Source organism: Cebus imitator, unplaced genomic scaffold (assembly GCF_001604975.1).
Source record: "Cebus imitator isolate Cc_AM_T3 unplaced genomic scaffold, Cebus_imitator-1.0 Scaffold138, whole genome shotgun sequence".
Taxonomy (NCBI): Eukaryota; Metazoa; Chordata; class Mammalia; order Primates; family Cebidae; genus Cebus; species Cebus imitator.
This window is the reverse complement of record NW_016107453.1, coordinates 496020-511923: the sequence shown is the minus strand read 5'-3', so window position 1 is coordinate 511923 and position 15904 is coordinate 496020. Positions and strand designations below refer to the sequence as shown.

Below are 15904 nucleotides of genomic sequence, written 5' to 3'. Positions count from 1 at the left end.
AGTGGGGGCCTCAGCATTGGGGGCATGGGAGTTGGGGGGTGTACCCCAGGATTTGAGGGGTGAACTCCAGGAGGCTGAGGGTGGACCCCAGGAACTGACGGATGGACCCCAGGAGGTTGGGGGAGGACCCCTGGGGCCTGAGGGTGCATCCATGGGGCTGGTGGGTGGACTCCGGGGGCCGGTGGGTGAACACCCGGGGCTGGAGGGTGGACTCCAGTAGCTGGGGGGTGGACCCCAGAGGTTGGTGAGTGGACCACAGGGGCTGGGGGATGGACGGCCAGGAGCTGGGGGTGGACCCCAGGAGCTGGGGGATGGACCCCAGATGTGGGGGAGTGCACCACTGGAGCCGGGGGGTGGATCCCTGGAGCTGGTGGGGACAGGTGGGGTGGTCCTGGGGGCCCTGAGGGCGCAGGCCCCGTGGGGGGCATGGGTGGCAGACGCAGGCCTCCTGGCAGGGGCGACGGCAAAGACTCCGGCAGCAGCAGCCGAGGGGGCAGACTGTTGATCAGTTGGGGGAGGATCCCTGGGGCCTGAGGGTGCATCCCTGGGGCTGGTGGGTGGACTCCAGGGGGCCCGGCAGGGAGGCTGGGCGGAGCCAGGGGCTGCTCCATCTTAAAGTGGAACTGGAGAAAGAACTGCTTGGTCTCCTGGTTCCAGTGCGTCCAGAACTTGCCCTCCGCCTTGTCGATCTCTCTGCTAGGCACCTTGAAGGCAGTGGTCTCGCAGGGCTCGGCGGCCATCAGCAGGCACTGCCAGCGCTGGGCCGGGGCTCGATCGCTGCTCGCAGGCGCGGCATGATGCCCTCGGCGATCTCAGGGTGGTCGATCTGGAAGAGGAGGCTCTGCCGGCCCATCTCCGAGTCCCTCTGCTTGGCCACTTTGTAGCCCGGGCGGCCGATCTTCACAAACGTCTTCACCTCCACCTGCACCTTCCCAGGCGCGGGCTGGGCGGGGCCCCCTCGCCGGGCCAGGCTGGTCTGCTGCTTCTTCCCCTGGGTATGGGCCAGGTAGCTCCCCTCGTTGTTGTGAAGCGTCCGGCAGAGCTTGCATTCATAGGAGCCCAGGTGGTTTCTCTTGAAGTGTGGGTCCTTGCAGATGTCGACGGTCTCCAGGGCCAGCTGCCGAGGCGCTCCCTGCGGTCACCGTTGCTCTGGGAGGAGGAGGCCGCCCCTGCTCCGGTCTTGCCCCCAGGACGATGCTGGAAGTCCACGGTGACGGCCTCCGGGCTTCAGCAGACTGGGAGACACCAGAGCCCAAGGCCGCGCTGTCACCTCCTTGGTCCACCATCGCCACGATTTCATTCCAAGACAAGAATTTTTTGTCTGTCTTGCTCATGGATGAATCCATAGTGCTTGGTATACTGCCTCGTGCATGGTGGTGCTCAGTGAGTAGTTGTTGAATAAACGAGTGAATTCAAATTGACACTTTGGCAAGTAGCACAGAGAAAGGATCAAGGAGGTAGGAAAATGGGAGGAAGGAGAGGGATTTACGAAAATATTAGCTACTAGAAAGTGCAACTGTCTTTGCAAAAATTATAACAGGAAATAATGACAGTGAAAGAGATCAGACCTAACTGACTCCATCTTGCTTCCAACCTTTAAGCTGTTATTGTTCATTCCTGGGCATAGGCTGAACTAACCTTGAGAATAAATTTTTCTCAAAATTAATAATAATAACTCCTTCTCCCAAAAACCCCTTCTTGCCTGGGGACCGGTCTACCTTTGGAGGACTAACAAATTCACTACAAGATTAGAAATTACAGTTTAGGGGCCATGCAGCCTCCAGATCCAAGAGTATGAACCTCCCCAAATTGCTTCTGGGACCAACATCACTACTGTAAAACTACGATCAGTGCTTGAGAGATTTTGCAGATCCTGCACTCGATGCGCCAGCTGACGCCACCCAGACCGGTAATCTGGCTCAACCAATTCTGCAATCCCACCCAGGAACAGAAGACAGCAAGAACTCACTTCGACCCCCTATGATTTCATCTTTAAACCAACCAATCAGCACTCCCCATTTCCTGAGCCCACCAAATCATCCTTCAAAATGCCAGCCCCTGAAGACTCTGGGAGACTGATTTGAGTAATAAAGCTCCTGTCTCCCACACAGCTAGCGCTGCGTGAACTACTCTTTCTCCATTGTAATTCCCTTGTCTTGATAAATCAGCTCTGTCTAGGCAGCGGGCAAAGTGAACCCATTGGGCATTTACAAAATAACCAACATAACAATATATTTTGTTTTTCTTTCTCAAGATCCACTCACAGATGGAATAGCTTTGAATATTCTTAATGGTAGATTGGCTGGACGTAAGCGAAATGCCTATGCCTATGTCAGTTTCCTATGAGAGTTTCCTCTATATGGGCATGGGGGAAATGGGCTGCAGGACCTGGCAGGGAAACACAGGCTTCTGATCAATTGCCTCCATTTTTTCCTTTCATCCTTCAGAACCACAGGGTTTTATCTATGGGACAGCTCCCCTCTCACATTAATCGATAGCACCCTAACAATAAAAACAAGGAAAGCAATCATTTGATGAAAATTATACCTATTACCGAAGAATTTTACTTGTCTCCTTAGGACTTTGATCAAAATTGTTCTTAGAAATTATGTTAAAAGCTTTGGTGAATTGCACAAAATGCTGGAATATAGATACTTAATAGAGTAAGAAAAATGGCAAACTCAGGGAAATAGAAACCACTCAGGAGAATTCAACCAAAGGCACATATAGCCTAGAATCTTTAATAAGATTCAAGAATTCCAGAAAAGCCAGGCACAGTAGCTCACGTCTATAATCTGAGCACATTGAGAGGCTGAGGTGGGCAGATCACTTGAGCCCAGGAGTTCAAGACCAGCATGGGCAACTGGTGAAACCGTCTCCACTAAAAATACAAAAAATTATCCCAGCATGGTGGTGTCCACCTGTAGTCCCAGCTACTCAGGAAGCTGAGGTGGGAGAATTGCTTGAACCTGGGAAGTCAAGGTTGCAATGAACCAAGATCGCACCACTGCCCTCCGGCCTGGGCAAGGAGACCCAGTCTCAAAACAAAAAAGGAAACCGTCTTCAAGGAAAAAGACCTAAGAGAGATGAGTTCCTGGAGACTAGGAATCCCTGGAACCAGGGCCAAACAGCAGGAAACGAGCAGCAGGCCAGCAGGTGAAGCTTGGTCTGTAGTTATAGTTGCTCCCCATCACTCACATTATTGCCTGAGCACGGCCTCCTGTCAGATCAGCTGCAGATTCTCTCAGGAGCACGAACTCTATTGTGAACTGCACGTGGGCGGGATCTAGGTTGCGAGCTCTTTGTAAGACTCTAATGCCTTCTGATCTCTCACTGTCTTCCATCACCCCCAGATGGGACCGTCTAGTTGCAGGAAAACAGCTCAGGCTGATTCTACATTATGGTGAGTTGTATAATTATTTCATTATATATTACAATATAATAATAATAATAGAAATAACACTTACAATAAATGTAATGTGTTCGAATCATCTGGAAACCATCCTCCCCGCTCCACTCCTGGTCTGCGGGAAAATAGTCTTCCACGAAACCGGCCCCTCATGCCAAAATTGTTGGGGACCACTGCTGTAGACTCCGCTTGGCAATTTCAATGCGTTTTTATAATCACATGTCTGGTCACTCCTGGCTCATTTTAAACTTGGGCTACTCAACAGAGCCCTGACTGAATGAAAGGCAGGTTCTTCTTCAAACAGAAAGATAATTCAAAAAATATTTGACTCCCAGGAGAGGTCCTCAGCACTGTACCCCAGAGCTTTCCGCAGTAGAGGTCAGCGTGCATGCAGCCCCTGGCCTAAAGATTCTTCTTTTATTGACTCCACAGTGGCATTTACAGTAGCTTCCCTTTCAATAGGCCACACAGACAGGGGACTAAGAAAACTATTCTGCATTCTCTTCATGCTATGAAGTGCCCTTCCCCATCCCCAATTGACTTCACTACATAATATAATTTTGTTGAGGCAAGAGAATGAGTTTATGTCCCAATTTTCGCTGTGATGTATAGCACAGCATGGGATTCTCAGGGTCAAGGAGGGTACTGAAACTTTCAGTTTGGGACTGAAAGTTGCTCAATTACTAGGAATAATAATAATTCCTCCAATTCTAGTGATTTAATTGTTTGAAAAGCAAAATCTCAGGGGCAGAGAGGTAAGGAAAGGAAAATATACATTTCATGGTATTACTCTCTTCCTCTTCTTTCCAAAAAGGGTTAAAGGGAGAATTTTGTTGCCTCAGTTGTGCCAAGGGTGCAGGTCTCAGCTGCGGTGGGCAGAAAACCACATCGGTTAGCCTTGCCCTGCTGAAAGGTGCTGACATGCTTTGCTTTGCCTTTTGGATATCAAAACTAAAGGGGGCCTTTCTCAGCAGTTACCTAGAAGGGTGGAGGCAAAAAAGTTCAGCAGCTTACATACGTCCTGTCACCTCTGCTGTCCGATGACCATTTTCATGGATGCTTGCGCTTTTATGGTGGAGAAGCAATTAGAATTCTCTCATTTTTCCCAAAAGAGAGCTAGTAGAAAATGTTTCTTTTTCCTGTTCTAAACGGCAGACAAAATTCTAAATTCTAACATCAGAAAACTTTGGGGGAAAGCAAAAAAAAAAAAAAAATGGAAGAGGACACAGATGTACAGATGTTTTCTTTTTTTAAAAAAGGACAATAGTCATATAGAAAAGAACCCAGAATTGAAGTCCAAGACAGTTCAGTCTATTGAGATGCAAACTGCCGTGAAACCAACATCCTCATTACATCTGCATTTTACTAAAATAACGTCAACGCTATCACTGTGGAGTCTGACCACTCCGTTTTTACTGTTTATGCTAATGGGTTTTGTGGGTGGTGGATGAGTTGCATTTTAATGCCCAGAGGCAAAAAGATGAAAAATATTCAGATGGCAGTAATGGATGAAAAAGCACCCTGCTGCTAGCAGTTTGAGATACAGAATTACACGGCTCTTTTTCAAAATGTACATCACCTTTGCTGGCTTAACTATTAGTTTGGTGCAAAAGTCATGGCGATTTTTGCCATTCAAAGTAATGGCAAAAGAAACACCATGACTTTTGTATTGAAATAATATTTTGACAATAAAAGCCCCAGACTCTACAGTGGCTTTTCCTAACAATTCAATGTCTCCTGCATAATATTTTTCTCCAAACCATCCTCTAAATCTTCCCTAAAATTTCCTCAAGTTACAGATAAAATCTAACAAATGTGTATAATTCCCTACACATAAATCTACTTAATTTTCACAGATGAGTGGATTTATTTAAGGGAAAGAAAAGAGCATGATATTATTAAAAATAATTCTTGATTGAAGGGGGCAAAAGGTTTGAGAAGAAAGGTGAGGATTCTGGGCTTACGGACCAGCCAAGACTTGGGGACTATTCACTCTGGGCTGTTCCGTGGGTGAGTCTCTCGGTCTTAGCTTCATAAAATATTGGATCTTACCCACTACCAATGCATGTTTCCTGAATTGGAAAGAAAGGAAAACTTGGCAGACGTGAATGGCCTCATTAGATCTCGTCTTTTTTCTCCTTATAGCAAAGCAGAGTCCAGAAAGCAACACAAATGTCTCAGACCATCCAAAAGTTAATGAAGTAATTATCTTTTCTCAACTACTGGTGTGGAGCCATTTGAAATTAAAGTCAGATGAGCCAGGAGCTCACCCTGCCCTTTTGATACACAACCCAGCGATTTCAAATAATTTCGAGGGCATTGGGGCCCCAAGGGATATTTAATCAACCCCAACCACAGACTGCAATGGCTTTCTCTCATTTGTTTTGGATTGGGGAGGGGAGTTGCTGGGTAAGGTAACAAGATCTTGTAGATAGCACGGCGCTTCTTATAAATAACTATTTTCCAATCTGAACAGCAAATTGATCCTTGGGATTTTTCAGAAGGTTTGGTTTTTTATCTCTTCCATCAAGAAAACCAAGGCACTACTGCCAACAAACCTCTGTAAAGCAAGAAAGGTCAACATGAAGCTGCTAATGGCTTTTTCTTGTACTTCCCAAAAAACATCCCAGGGGGGAGTTTTCTATTATTGTGGAGAACATGAAGCTACTCTTGTATCTGGATGACAGTGGAAATGGCATTGACCCCAAACCAGCAGCTCCCGATAAGACACCATGCACAGTCCCAAAACAACACATACACACACACACACACACACACACACGAGAGAGAGAGAGAGAGAGAGAGAGAGAACAAGAAGGCTGGAGGAGTATGATGACAAGATAGCATGAGCCAGGAATGTGACCTTTCACATGAATCTTCTTTTTTTTTTTTTATTTATTTTATTTCTCCTTTATATTTTAAGCTTAGTTTGGCTGTAAAAGAGATTCTGGGTTGAAAGTTTTTTTCTTTTTCTTTTTTTTTTTTTTAATTTTAAAAACATTTTTAAAATTTTTATCCAGAAATATTCATATTCTTTCTTGCCTTTAGTTTGAAATGGTCACCATGCCTAAGCATTATGAAAATCACTAAACCAAACCAGAGATAGAGTTTGGAACCATCCTGAAATAAAGATTTAAGCTGAAAATAATTCGCTTCGTAATACACAGATTTCATTTTTTTGCGTGAAGGGTTGGCGTTGACAGAAAAGGAGTGAAAGTTTTTACTAAGTAGATGTATGTTCTACCATGAGACGGAGATTGGGGTTATTAATATGAGAAGAGTCTGAGAGTTCTTAATACAGGAACAATAACTCAAGAAGAGTCTGAGAGTTCTTAATACAGGAACAATAAGCCAATATTCTGAGCCCCAGGCTAAAACATTAGATTTTGGCAACATAGAGAACTAAAGCCTAATGCTTTTGAGAAAGGAGAATCCAGTTTCAAGAGCACAGGGTAAGGAAACAAGTTCATTGCCCACATCTGCCTCTTATGAGTGGACCTCTCTCTAGAATTCAGTTTTACTCTTTCTGAAGAGGAGAAGCAACAAAGACTTAAAGACATGAGATAGAAAAGTATAGCAAGAACACCATCAGCTAGGGCACATTATTTTAAAATTGAAACAGTACTGTATTCCTGGTTTTGATGATTGTGCTCTAGTTATGTAAAATGTGTGCTATGGTTATACAGGGGAAGCTGGGTGAAGAGTACACAGAGTAATCTATTTTTGCACCTTTTTTTTTTTTTTTTTNATGGTAAAACCCTGTCTCTACTAAAAATACCAAAATTAGCTGAGCGTGGTGGCACATGCCTGTAATTCCAGCTACTTGGGAGGCTGAGGCAGGAGAATCGCTTGAACTCGGGAGGCGGAGGTTGCAGTGAGCTGATGTATAAGCTGAGATTGCACCACTGCACTCCCACCTGGGCAACAGGGCCAAACTCTGTCTCAATAAATAAATATAAAAATAAAATGAAAATAAAAATAAAAAATGGGAGAATATTTAATCAATTTCAAAACACACATCAGGAAATGAGGGGAACCGTAGGAAGATCCTTCACCTATAACAAACAGAGTGAGGTTACTGGCTTTCTGCTTGCTCCTAGAATCCAGAGGTGTGATATTTGAAATAAATTATCTGTCCTTCATCTACTCCCAGCTACTCAGACATAAGTTGCACACATCAGGAGAAGAGTTCTGCCCTGCTGAAGCTAGAAGGGTGCTTGATGGAAAGGAGAAAGGAGCATCAGTCTCCAAAAAAATGATCAAAGAACGACTGGGGGAGAGCATGGGGCCGTCCCGGGCAGGTGGGCTTCTGATGCTCTGCTGTAGCCAGAACCCATGTAAGCCAGGGAGCCCACCAGCCAGGCTGTGTTCAGCTATAGCTTCAGAATTCTTATTTATCATCATCAGCCGGTCCTCTGAATTTTGACACAAATATACAATCCTGTAACCACAACTGCATCCAGATAGAGATCATTTCTGGCTGGTTTAATTCCAGCGCTTTGGGAGATTGAGGTGAGAGGATTGCTTGAGTCCAAGAGTCTGAGGCTGCAGTGAGCTACACTTGTGTCACTGAACTCCAGTCTGGGCGACAGAACGAGACCTCCTCTCTAAAAACAAAAACAAACCAGAGGACTTTTCCATCAGCCCTAAAAATTCCTTCGTGCCCTTTTGTAGTTAAGCCCCACCCCCAAGCTCCAGGCAGCTATTGATCTGTGTTCTGTTCCTACAGTTTTGCGTTTTCCAGGATCTCATATACCTGGAATGCTATAGTACGCCTTTTGAGTCTGGTTTCTTTCACTGAGTGTAATGTATCCGAAATTCATTCATCTCATTGCATGTATTCGTAGTTTGTCCCTTTTTATTGCTAAGCAATGTTTCATTGCATGGATGTAGCACACTGTGTTTGCCTATTCACTAGCAAATGAATTATTGCCAGCTTTTTACTATTATGAATAAAGCCACTATAAACATTTTTGTACAAGTTTTTGTGTGAAAATATACTTTCATTAGTCTTGGGTATGTACCTAAAAGTAGGATTACAAGGTTAAGTGCATGTTTCGCGTTATAAGAAAATAACAGCCAAGCAGGGTGGCTGACTCCTGTAATCCCAATACTTTGGGAGGCTGAGGTGGGTGAATCACAAGATCAGGAATTTGAGACCAGCCTGGCCAACATGGTGAAACCCTGCTTCTACTTAAAATACAAAAATTAGCCAGCTGTGGTGGCGGGTGCCTGCAATCCCTGCTACTCAGGAGGCTGAGGCATGAGAATTGCTTGAACCCAGGAGGTGGAGGTTGCAGTGAGCCAAGATCGTGCCACTGCACTCCAGGCCAGGTGATAGAGCAAGACTGCCTCAAAAAAAGGAAAAGAAAATAACAAATGATTTTCCAAAGTGGCTGGGCCATTTTGCGTTCCCACCCTTGATGCATGAGAGTTCCAGTGCTTTGCATTCTCACCAGCACTTGATATTGGCAGGGTTGTTTTCCTTTCTTTCCTTGGTTTAGTCACCCACATAGGTGTGCAGTGACTACTGATGTTGAACATCTTTTAATGTGCTCATTTGACATCCACATATTTTCCTTGGTGAAATGTCTCTTCAAATATTTACCCTTTTTAAAAAAGTAATTGTTTTGTGTGGTGCAAGGTATGAGACGGAGTTTCACTCTTATTGCCCAGGCTGGAGTGCAATAGCGCGATCTTGGCTCACTGCACCCTCCACCTCCTGGGTACAAATGATTCTCCTGCCTCAGCATCCCCAATAGTTGGAATTACAGGCATGTGCCACCCCGCCTGGCTAATTTTATATGTTTAATAGAGATGGGGCTTTTCCACATCGATCAGGCTTAGAGATCATCATGGCCTCTCCATGCTGGTCTCAAACTCCCGACCTCAGGTGATCTGCCTGTCTTGGCCTCCCAAAGTTCTGGGATTGTAGGTATGAGCCACTGCGCCCGGGTATTTACCAATTTTTAATGGAGTTGTTTGTTTCCTTATTATTAAATGTGAGAATTCTTTTTTTTTTTTTTTTTTTTTTTTCTGAGATAGAGTCTTGCTCTGTCCTTCAGGCTGGAATGCAGTGGTGAAATCTTGGCTCACCACAACCTCCGCTTCCCAGGTTCAAGACATTCTTCTGCCTCAGCCTCCTGAGGAGCTGGGATTACAGGTGCTTGCCACTATGCCCAGCTAAGTTTTGTATTTTACTTTTTGTAATTTATTTTAATTTTAATTTTATTTTATTTTTAAAGATGGGGTTTCACCATATTGGTCAGGCTGGTCTCGAACTCCTGACCTCAGGTGATCTGCCTACCTCAGCCTCCCAAAGTGCTGGGATTACAGGCGTGAGCCACTGCACCTGGCTCTATTTTTGCACCTTTTTTAAAGTCTAAAGTTACTTCAAAATGCCGGGCACTGTGGCTCACGCCTGTAATCCCAGCACTTTGGGAGGCAGAGGCGGACAGATCACCTGAGGTCAGGAGTTCAAGACCAGCCTGGCCAACATGGTGAAACCCCATCTCTACTAAAAATACAAAAGTTAGCCAGGCATTGCGGCAGGTGCCTGTAATCCCAGCTACTCAGGAGGCTGAGACAGGAGAATTGACTGAATCCAGGAGGTGGAGGTTGCAGTAAGCCAAGATCGTGCCACTGCAAAGCAGCCTGGGCAACAGAGCATGATTCTGTCTCAAGAAAAAAGAAAATTACTTCAAAATAAAATATTTTTAAAACAGTATTATACCGTATAATACCTTAAAAAGGAGTTAGCAGAGACACATGGAAGCCCAGGCACAGTCTGTGTGAAATTTTCTCATGGTCTTTTTTCCAGGTAATCTTTGTGGCCACTGTCATTATTTGTAAATAGTTAAACACAGTAGTCCCCCTTATCTGCAGTTTCACCTTCCAGGGCTTCAATTACCTGTGGTCAACCATGGTCTGAAAACATTAAATGGAAAATTTCAGAAATAAACAACCTATTAGTTTTTAATTGCACGTGGTTCTGAGTAGAAATCTCAGGTGAATCTCACGTTGTCTTGCTCTGTCCTGCCATGGACAAGAGTCGTCCTTTTGTCCAGCAGATCCACACTGCAGACACAACCCCCCCATTAGTCACTGACATTGTCTGTTTCTGCCTCCCAGCCTTCAACATCACTGTGGCTCGATGATTCACCAGAATCACCAGAAGCAGGTGATCCTTGTCTGACCTATTGTCAGAAGGTCAATAGTAGCCTAAGGCTAAGTCACAATGCCTATGTCATTCCCATCACTTCATCTCAGCAAGTACGAATTTTACCATCTCACATGATCGCAAGAAGGGTGAGTACATTACAATGAGATATTTTGAGAAAAAGACCATGTTCGTGTAACTTTTATTACAGAATATCGTTACAGTTGTTCTATTTTACTATGTTATTGTTGTTCATCTGTATGCCCAATTTACAAATAGACTCTCAGAGGTAGGTATGGATAGGAAATGAGTCTTAGAACGTATCTCCCTCAGATAAGGGGGACTACTGTACTCTCATGGGGTAGTCATGGCTAGTGAAAAAAACCTCAAGGTGTCCCTTTGAACCAATTTAGATTGAAATGACACAAAACAGAAATTAAGGAAGAAGCAATTCATCAAGAACAATGGTATACCAGGTAACTCAGAGACCGAGAAAGAAAAGTTAAACTCACTGTGTGAATGTGTTTTCTTAAGAGTCTTTCAGGAGAAAATCAATTTGGTTAAAAACAAAAGGAATTTAGTATCTTCAGGCCCTATACATTTTAGCACGGTCTTTGTAATCAGCTTTCTGGCCAGTTTGCTGACTACTTTCAACCATCCACCATGTCCCCTTCTATGCACTGATTCTGAAATTTCATTAATGTTTACCAGCTCTCTGACATAGCAATTATGCTAAATAATTTGCATAGAGGACTTTAACATATCATTTTTCATTTTCTGAACTATTAGCCTTTTATCAACCCTAAAACTTATTTGATTTGTGTTAAGAAAACACATACATTTTATTCTAAGTACTCTTCTACAGTAGTGCCATGTGATAGTTCCTTGGCGTTCTGAGTTTTCTAATTGTTAAAAGTTTATACCCAACACCAACACTAAATGTATGTTCTTTCCCCCAAATTGTGGTACCACAAGTCACCTGGGAACAGAAATAGAGGTCAGGGCAGAGGCTACAGAAAAAAATAAAAATGTTATTTTGTAACTTTCTCCAAACCTTTGGACAGCGGAGGGATCATTACATTATTGTTGAAACATATGTAAGCAATAACTAAATAAATGGATGAAGGAAGGAAATTTCAAAAGGCTTGCTGGGATTACAATACCTGCTTTTTGCCACTAAGAGGTGCTCTGAGGGCGATAGGAAGAGGAAGGGCTGACTGAGTTTCTTGGTCTCCACCAGGCTTGCAGAAAATTGACAAATGGGCAGATAAGCAAAAAAGAGCAAAAGCTACAAGAATCCTTAGGCAGCCTGAGCCAATGGATGACATTAGAAGTGGAGAAACTGCCAATCAACCAAATATTTGCAAAATTAGTTGCAATAGGCTGAATGTTGTGTTCCTCCTAAAAATTCATATATTAAAATCCTGACACCCATGATGATAGTATTAGGAGGTGGCACCTTTGGGAGGTGAGGACTTTTGGAAGGTCCTGCCCTCATGGATGGAATTAGTAACCTCATAAAAAAGGCCAGAGAGAGACAATGGGGAAGAGAGTTCCTTTGTCCCTTCTGCCATGTGAGGATACGATGAGGAAGTCATCTGTGAACCAGGAAGCATGACCTCACCAGACACTGAATTTGCTGGTGCCTGGATCTTGGCTTTCCCAGGTCTGTAAGAAGTAAATTTGTATTGTTATATGCCACCCATTTATGGCAGTTTGTTACAGTAGCCTGGATGGCCTAAGACACTAGTCATTTGAATATTCTGCTTAACAGCTATAATCGCATTTGGATTACCAGTTTAAAAAAAAAAGAGAGAGAGAGAAAGCAGGAATATATAATTTGTATTGAATAACATTTGGTCTTTGTTTAGCTATTTAGTGGAATATTGTGCGCTTACAATGCATTTGTGTGATTTGTTCCTGCATTTAACAAATATTTATTGAGTCCCTACTATGTCCCAGGTACTGGGAATAGAGAAGTGAACAAAATAGACAGAATACCTGCCCTTATGGAGTTTATATTCTAGTATTATCAGGATAAATGTTATCGTGCAGATTTGTACAAGTAGTTTTTAATTTCTTATAGTTTATGGATCACTTCAGAATATGTTGGAAACTGTGGGTCTTATTCCTTTTGGGAAAAAATATAAATAAATAATAAATAGAAAACTATATGAGCATATGTATATACAATATGTTATTTCTCAATATGAGCTGTAACTATTTTTGCCATGCCCTCTGACATTTCAGCTTTTGCTCTGTTTTGGAAGCCCTGAACCTATAATTTGTAGGCTTATTGGAACAGGATGCAGACAGATAAATTTAGGCAACATCCCTAATTCCAGATTATTTCAAAGAACCAAGGAGCTGTCTTCTGGAATGCTAATGTTCATATAAGTTACATGATAAGAATCAGGGTCAGAGTTTCCTCCACTCTCTTTCTCTGTCTCTGGCCTCTTTATCCAGATCACTCATTCCATCCATGAGGGCAGGACCTCCCAAAAGGCCCCACCTCCAAAGGCACCACTGCCCAATAATATCATCTTGGACGTCAGGATTTTAACATATAGAAGGGACACAAAATTGAGCCTATTCCAACGAATTTTGCAAATATTTGATTGATTTGCAGTTTCTTTTTTTTCCTTGAATCTTATCTTTGATTATGTTCCATTGATTGTTCATGCCTTAGCATACTAAATTGGGTTAAATCCTACTCTAAGACACACAGTCATGCTTTCTAACAGAAATTAAGAATTGTATCAACAAAACACTGGCTTCAGTCATTAAGTTATTGAGCTTTTAAAAGAGCCATGTTTGGCCGGGCACGGTGGCTCACGCCTATAATCCCAGCACTTTGAGAGGCTGAGGCGGGTGGATCACAAGGTCAAGAGATCGAGACCATCCTGGTCAACATGGTGAAACCCCATCTCTACTAAAAAATACAAAAATTAGCTGGGCATGGTGGCGTGCACCTGTAGTCCCAGCTACTCGGGAGGCTGAGGCTGGAGAATTGCTTGAACCCAGGAGGCGGAGGTTGCAGTGAGCTGAGATCGCGCCATTGCACTCCAGCCTGGGTAACAAGAGGGAAACTCCATCTCAAAAAAAACAAGAGCCATGTTTAGAAGGCATATCTTTGGTTTACTATCATGTCATTTTTAGCATAAGAAATTAAGACAAGTAGCATTCAGATGAAAGTATAACTAAGAAATACACTTGGTTGCTGAGTTGTTCTGTCATGAAATTAGGAACTCAGATTTCCACAACCCAGGGAGAAGGAATTTATTTGCTGCTAAATCAAATGTATTCACAACTAAGAAGTCATTTACATATTGTAGTGATAAAAAGAAAGCAGTGGCTCAAACTTGTAATCCTAGCAACTTGGGAGGCCAACACAGATGGATACCTTGAGCTAGCCTGGGCAAATGGAGAAACTTCATCTCTACAAAATATACAAAAAAAAAATAATAATAAAATTAGCAGGGTATTATTGTATGTACCTGCAGTCTCAGCTACTTCGGAGGCTGAGAAGGGAGGATCACCTGAACCCAGGAAGTCAAGGCTGTGATGAGCCATGATCATGCCACTGTACTCCAGCCTGGGCAGTGGGAGTGAGACCCTATTTCAAAAAAAGAAAAGAAAGGAAAACTGATGATCTTTCCATAGACTATGTAATCTAATTCTGAGTAATGTTCCTCAGATAAGAGTACAAGTCTTAACCTCAGAAATAGCAAGGGTAGGTGGGAGTGGAAGGGTGGGTGAAGATCACACATTACTAAACTCCTGAATTTTGAAGTACCCTAAAAGTCACCTTTTACTGAGATGATGGGCATAACTGTAATTGCAAACAAATATTTTGTCACGCCCAACACAAAACGGCGCTGTGCAATGATGAACCACCTCGCTCTCCGTTTCTCAGTGGGGCCGCTGACATAAAAGCTACCTGCTGTCCAGGTCAAGTTTCCAATATTGCAAATAAGGCCTTAGGAAATGTTGTTTACTCTAAGTACATCTTTGACACCAAATATTGTCTGATTTGTGTTGATCATAATAATAAAGAAAAAAGAAAAATCAGAAGAAAGGAAAATAAGCAAGGAGCAAAGGTGGTGGCGAGGAACACTGGCAAGGACAGAATATGCTTTATTTCCTGTGTATAGCTGTAAATTATTGTTTTTTGCCTCCTAAGGAAAGAGAGTGAATGGCCTGACTTAGCTTGTAAAAATCTCTCAAGCTGGCAGTTCCACTTGTTTTATAAAAATGTGTCACTTTATGATCGCCATAACCAAACCAAGCCCTTTCATATCATTTTTCAGAAACTTCCTCACAGTCGGTCTATTACATTCCTCATGAGACTTCTTGACCCTTGCTTTTGCAGACTAGTTTCTTTGCCTTGGATGGGTGAGGTGACTTGGGACATTCCTAAGGGATGCAACACCAAACTCTTTGTTTAATCAAATTATGATGAGTTAATGACTACAAAAATATATTCTGATGCAAGCCTTCCTGGATACATGGGATTTTTAAACAAATGATAGTTTCATACTCCAAGAAGAATAACAACAGCAGAGCTTTAAAATATTAGATTTCCTTCCTTGTCATCCTAGCTGAAAACTCCCTTAATTCTTGAAGAGGTTTTAAAGGAAATAAGCAAGTATAAATCACCCGCCTGACTAAACTTAACCTTTCCACATTTAGTGGAGTACAGATGATGGTATTTTCTGATTTATAGTGTACATTTCCCCTGAAGGGACCAGTGAATAACGAGCCAAGGGAGGAGAGGCAGAAAGCCCGTGCAAAGCCCTGCAGGGTGACCTTGATTAAGCCTTCTCCTTTGGCTTTTGGATTTTCTATCTCTAAAGAAAGAATACTGAACTCCCAGGACTTTTCTCAGAGACAGACAAGAGATGACGGCAGCAGATGCATAGAGTGTCTGCTGAGGCCATTAGAAGCAAGAAGTTGAAGATCAAAAGAGGTTTTCTTCTCATAAGCTAGAGTCAGGCAGAACTACTACTACTGAGAATCAAAAATATTAGTTTTTTCCCAACATCTAATGTGGTAACAAGTGAAAGAAGGTTAGGGGAAAAAAAACTGTATAGTCAAGATAAACGTAAATACCAATTACAGCTTATTGTTAATGTAAAATGTAAATTATAAACTCGGCAAGTATATCATTATTTCTCAAAATAGTTGTCTATGTTGATTAAAAGTAGGAAAAAACAGTTACAGTTGTATTGGTAGAAAAAACAATTTCTCAAACTCAATACTACTGATATTTGGGGCCAGATAGGTTTTTTTTGTTGTTGGTTTTTTTTTTTTTTTTTTTTTTTTTTTTTTTTTTT

The 15904-nt window shown here is 42.7% G+C and overlaps 1 pseudogene; it reads right to left on the bottom strand.

The window, feature by feature from the left end:
- Positions 1 to 5: 5 nt before the first annotated feature.
- The window catches only part of LOC108313484, an 18013-nt pseudogene continuing 2114 nt past the window's right edge, over positions 6 to 15904 (bottom strand).